The following is a 6,691-nucleotide window of genomic DNA, read 5'->3' on the forward strand; positions in this document are numbered from 1 at the left end:
GGGGCGTTACAATGGTTATCATGGGCTTATTTCTCCTATTTAAGTCTAATTGAGCCACAACGGGCCTATTTAGTATAATCGAGTCATTTGGGTCAAAATGACAACAAATGGATCATAATTAATCTGATTAGACCGTAGTAAGGTTAATAGGCCAATTTATCCATAAGGGTTCTAATTGGCTCAAAATGACACGAATTGGGTCGTATTTAGTTTGATCAGACCTTAATGGTATAATATGCTAAATTCGTGATAATTAGTCTAATTTGACATTGATTGGAGTGATTGATGGTCCATTTGGTGTTGGTGGATATAATTGGCCTATTTCTCCTTAAGAAGTCCATTTGGGTCAACACGATTCAAACTAGGTCACAATTAGTCTTTTTAGACCCTAATGAGTTTAATTGTCCCAATTCTCCATAAAGAGTCTAATTGGATCAAAATGACACTGAATGGGCCATATTTAGTTTGTTCAGACCTTAATATGGAGAACTTGAATACAACAATAACGCGCATACGTGAACCCAACATTCTCCCCCTTTGGATTCAAGTTTGAACTCTTGTAAATTTTGTCTTTCTAAGACCGAGAATTTTCTCTAGCCTCCTTAGAGCGTTCCTGTATTTGATCTTTTCCTTGAGCAGAATTATGTCATTAATCAACAAATACCTTTCTTTAGAGCTTATTCTCTCCGACTCCGCAGCCCTGTCGTTGTTCACCTTCTTCAAGTCAAGTGCACATCTTACCAGTCTTATTGTAGCATCTGAAAACTTGTTTAGCTCGCTGAATCTCATAAACTTCTTCACTTGATGCTGAGCAAAGTATATGACTCCGAACTCTGGCTTTTCGAGAATCATATAGACAGGATAAGCATCAATATCTTCTAAGTCTTGATTAGGTCTTTTCAGATTGATGATTCTTTGATTATCTTCAAAACCCATCTGAACATCTATAACCATAGCCAGCTTTACATGACACCGTATATACCTTTTAATAGCATCAAGAGCAACCAGAGCTCCATCTTTCCTGTTGGTCATGTTTCGGATCTCAAAGTACATATACTCTAAGTCTTCCAAATATAAGCTTGAGAAATCAGCTTCACTGAATCTCCAGATTTGCCCATCTTGTCTAGTCACAGTGAAGACCGGATACCAGGCTCTCAAAAGTCTTTGAGCATTGATCTGTTTGATTGTGACAACCCGATGTTTGGTACGAACTTCACTAATAGGCGGGTGCTTGGCTTTCAGAAAGTGTTTGTACTCTATGCGATAATCTTTGGTTTCCCGGTGGATACCAAGAATTTTATCACCGCTCAAAGCCTTATGATGACGGAGAAAGATTCCAAAGTAGATGTCTTCCAAGTACGGTTCTCGAACCCTTTCCCTATCATACCATGGAAAATTTGCTCGAATGACGAAAGGCACATAATTTCTTGTGAATATCTCTGTAGGATCAACAGGCTCTCAAGAAACAGGAATATCTTATGCACCAGCTACAGTTGTAGTAGAGGATTCTGGCACAGTCTGATGGTCACCTTGAATAGGAAAAACTGGATTTTCATCATTTATGTCGGCTTCAAAGTCAAAATAAATCCTAGTTGACTCGTCAATGTTATCAATGTCCTCTCCAAAATCTTGCTCTCCACCCAGCGCAGTAGAAAATACGTCATTGAAACCAACATTGGCAAACAAGTCCAATAACAACCTTGTCCCTACTGTGGAGTCTGCTAGCTTTTCAACCATTGGCTCTCCATTTCTTCCTCATCTTCTACAATAATAGCCTCGATTATTCTTTCCCGTGCATACTCTGGGGCAGAAACATCAGCAATCACAACTTGAGCAGTTGGCTCACTTTCAACCCTTGTAGCTTGTTCAGACTCCTCAGCCACTCTCTATCTCTTCCTCTCCTCCTCATGATGGTTTGGATCATCTGGATCATCATGCCTTCTTTTATGGGAGGTGGCCTGAGATCTGCACGTCTCTTCTAGAGTAGACACCCGTTCAAAGAGGGCATCCATTGCACTTTTAAGATCTTGGGTTTTGGATGTGATTAACTTGCTAACTTTTGTGCAGCTAGAAGCAACCACATCTTGAAAGGCCAAAAACTCTGATGCTCTAACGAGAGGGTTATCATCAAGTTGTTTGTCTTAAGAGCCCAACCAAGTCTGCATCTTCAGCGTCAGGATTCTGTGAAGCCATCAATTTAGCGTACAACAACGATTTGAGTTCATCCACCTTTTGCTCTTGTACCCTCGGAGGCTCAGGTACTGCCGGTGGTGATGGCGCAAATGGTTGCTCTTCCTCGACTTGTTCTTTCCCTTTCAAAAGTCTTTTTAGACTTGCGATCTGTGCATCCATATTTTCTTGAACAACCTTTAGCGCGTCGTCCAAATACTCCCGTGACACAAATTCTGGTAATGCAGTAAGTGTAGAGGACGTTCAGTATTGAACTCTATCTTCAGCTTGTGTGAAGCTTTCTTTAGTCTGCTCATCTTGCATGCGCTGCATACGTGATCTTTATGAAACTTAAGTACTGAGCTTTGACCAAGTTGTCACAAACCAACTTGTTTGAGATACTTAAAATTCAAGTGTGAAAGTCGCCGATGCCATAGCAGATTCTGCTTCAAAGATGCCTTGGATATCAAGCAGACGTCAGTATCCACTTGTGTATTAGATAGGTCAATCGTGTAGAGATTTGATCTTCTGATTCCAGCTAAGAGCTCCTTACCATCAGTAGTTCGGATGCTGCATTTGTTAGCTTTAAAACAAACTTCTAGATTTTTATCACACAATTGACCTATACTAAATAGATTATGTTCAAGTCCTTCGACAAACGACACTTTCTTAATAGATAAGTTCCCAGAAATTATGTCACCATATCGAAGGATAGGCGCGTATTGATTGTTTCCAAACCTTACCGAACCTCCAAAAGATTCAACATAGTTAGCTAAAAGTTCTTTTCTACTAGTATGTGCTTAGAACATCCGGAGTCTAAGAACCACACATGCCGGTTAACCTGCAAAAATGAATCAATTGGGTTTTGGTACCCATTTTAGTTTTGGACCTTTAAGTGTAATATTCGGGTTTCAAGTTTTGATTTAAGATTTTCTTTAACATATATATATATATATATATATGTGTGTGTGTGTGTGTGTGTGTATGTTATGATTATGTGAAGATTTTGAGATGTAATTTTACAAAGAAAGGGGGGAGGTCTGTTGGATGTGCCGTCCACCACATTCCCTTAGCACTATATATAGAAAGTTTGAGTTAGATGAAAGGTTTTTACACACTTTCTATAATAGGAAAGATTTCCTTTTGAATCATACGAATTGGCAGAGAAAAAGAAGAGAAKTCAGAATCAGGATTCTTTGTTTAAGGTGAGTGTATATTGCTTTAAAGTATTGGTTATTACATCTTTTATTGTCAGAATCTGCTATTTATGAACTGTATTTCATAAATATTTAGTTAAGTGTTAAACCGGACAATAAGTGTCCGGAGTTTTTCTTAAACCGGTCAAGAGATGACCGGATCTCATCTAAATCGGTCAAAGGTTGGGCCATCATGTATTGTCCGGATTGTTTTAAATCGGTCAAAGGTTGGGCGATGTATTGTCCGGATTGTTTTAAATCGGTTAAGTTGTGAGCGGGGTATTGTCCGGACTTGTTATCCGGACAAAGATATTGACTTAATTCTAAGTGTTAACCGGACAAAGCTTATACAAGGTGTTCTCCAGATTATTGACCGGAGATGATATAACCCTCTTGATATTCCAAGTGTTTGTCCCGATTTCATATCCGGAAAAGGTTGACCGGACTTCAAATCCAGCTAATGTGTTAAACTTTTGAGATGTATTGGCGGTGTAACCGCGAGAGAGATGTAATGGCGGTGTAACCGCGAGAGAGATGTAATGGCGATGTAACCGCGAGAGATATGTAATGGCGGTGTAACCGCGAGAGAGATGAAATGGCGGTGTAACCACGAGAGAGATGTAATGGCGGTGTAACCGCGAGAGAGATAAATAAATATATGTATCTGATCAGGTTTAATTTTGAACTGATTATTTAGAAAGTGTGATATTTCCTTGAGATTTATGCACTCACTAGACCTTTTGGGTCTAACGCTCAGTTGTTGGACTAACCGGTTTTGCAGGACATCATACCTCGCAGGATAAAGGAAAGGGAAAAGTTTAGAATGAATGACAATTAGTTATTCATAAATGTATTTTAAGAAAGTTTTTGTTAATCTGTATTTTGTGAACGATGTTACATTTTGCGTTATGAGTATGATGATGTGGATTATCTGTACATAGAATATGTGGGTTGTTACAGTTGGTATCAGAGCCTTAGATTAAGGGATCTGGGTATTTGCGAAATACTTAGACTTAAACTAGAGGTGTGRRAWKTTATGATAATAGGTTTCACTGGGTCTATGAATATGGGAATATGTTATTGCTTAACCTATTATGAGAAAGATAGATTATATATGATTGATATAATCTGAGTTATGGATAGACTTGAGGATGAATGTGTTATTATGTTTTGATTATGAAAATAATCGTGTGTGTTTAAATGTGACAGAAAGAGTTATATACTGAGAAATGGCAGATAATCCCAATCAATTAGAAAGGACCTCTATTGGTTATGGAAGAGGTCGGGGAAGAAAAAACGTAACACAAGGAGAGGACCCGGAAAATGTGATGACGATAGAAACGCGATGTCGTAGCAGGAATCAAGGAAGAGGTAGAGGTACTAGACAAGAACAGGAACTGTCGGCTCAAGAAAGTTCAATGTCTGGTCATGAAAGAGGAAGGGCAAGGGGTGGACACAATGTTCCTGATCCCGGATTTATTACCCAAGAAATGTTGGCAGCAGAGTTGGGAAAATTCCAAGAAAGTTTGGTGAATTCGTTGGGGCGTACAACCCAAAATAATCCAGAAGTGGTAAGAAATTCCGATTATCAGGAGGAAGCTAGAGCTAGTACACCGGTAACTGGTACATCTGTACCCCTTACTTCATCCTCAGTACAAAAAGGAGGAGATATCAAAATGTTTCATGCTTGTAAACCTCCAAAGTTTTCTGGTGAGCGTGATCCTGTTAAAGCTATGTGCTGCCTTAAGAAGATAGAGCTGAGTCTGCAAATTAGTAAAAGTGCAGAAGAGGATAAAGTTATGTTTCCTGTGTCACGTCTGAGATCAAGTGCTTTGTACTGGTGGGAAGTCCTGTCCAGTTCAGATTCGAACATTTTGAAGACCATGTTGTGGGAAGAACTTGTGGTTAAGTTTAAAATGCAGTATTATCCTGAAGCTCTAGTACGAAAATTGGAAGATGATATCCTTCGTCTTGAGCAAGGAAACATGTTAGTCCGCCAGTATACAGAAGTTTTCATGGAACAATCTAGGTTTGCTGAAGCCTATATAATATCTGAAAAGAGTAAAGTGAGAAAGTATTGGGGATTGGAGTCGAATCTTCGGAAGTATGTGATATCCAGTAATCCGACAACATTTCAGGTGGCAGTTGATGCTGTTGAAATACTGGAACAAGATATTAACCGGCAACCACAAGAAAGGGTTGGAGAGAAAAGAAAAGGGGAAACTACAGTAACTGATTTCCGTAAACCAAGGTTTATGGAAAATTTGAATCACCCAATTTCAAGGGTTGTGGATAAAGCATGTAACTGATGTCATAAGATACATCAAGGAAATTGCAATACAGAATCTCGAGTATGCTTTAAATGTCAGGAACCATGACATATAGCTCGAGACTATCGAATGACGCGGAGGTGTTTTACTTGTAATTCATCTCAACATGTAAATGCCGATTATCCGCAAGCAACAAGTCGAGGGTTTGGTTTTGCTGGAGGTCGGGGATCTGGATATTCTGGGGGTCGAGGATCTGGGTATGTGCCAACAGGTCATGGGTAAATGGATAATCGTGTTAATCCAAGTGGACGGGGAGGGATAAGACAGGCAAAGTCTAATACAAAAGGGAGAGCCTTTCAGATGACGAGAGGCGAGGCGGAAGAGCATCCTGAAGTGGTAACAGGTACATTCCTCGTTAATTCAGTATGTGCCAAAGTTTTATTTGATTTGGGTGCAAATCGTTCTTTTGTGTCACCATCGTTTGTTAATTGCGCACATTTAGAATCTAAAGCGTAGAGTGAGGATCTAATTCTGGAAACAGCAAATGATAGTGAAGTTTCGGTTAAAGAAAGAATAGATGAATGCTTTATAAATGTAGAAGGGTGTGAGGTGCCTATACAACTATTTCCTTTGCCTTTAAGGGAATTTGATATAATTATTGGCATGGATTGGTTAGCTGAAAATCAAGCCAACATAGTCTCTAATGAAAAGATGATTCATATAGACTTACCTGAAGAAGGAAGAGTTGTGATTTATGGAGATCGGCGGGATCGTTACTCTAGTTTAATTTCAGTTCTAAAGGCTAGGAAGTATGTACAGAAAGGATGTGTTAGTTTTCTTGCATATGCTATAGATATGAAGAAAGAGAAGGGAAAGATGGAGGATATCCTAGTTGTAAGGGAATTTCCTGAAGTATTTCTAGAGGATTTGATAAGTCTACCTCCAGATCGAATGATAGAATTTGAAATTGAATTAATTCCTGGAGCAACACCTATTGCGCGTGCACCATACAGATTAGCTCCTTCTGAATTAAAGGAGTTAATGTCTCAATTGAAA

This window comes from Cynara cardunculus, unplaced genomic scaffold (assembly GCF_001531365.2).
Source record: "Cynara cardunculus var. scolymus isolate 2C unplaced genomic scaffold, CcrdV1 Un_Scaffold_917, whole genome shotgun sequence".
In the NCBI taxonomy this organism is placed as follows: domain Eukaryota; kingdom Viridiplantae; phylum Streptophyta; class Magnoliopsida; order Asterales; family Asteraceae; genus Cynara; species Cynara cardunculus.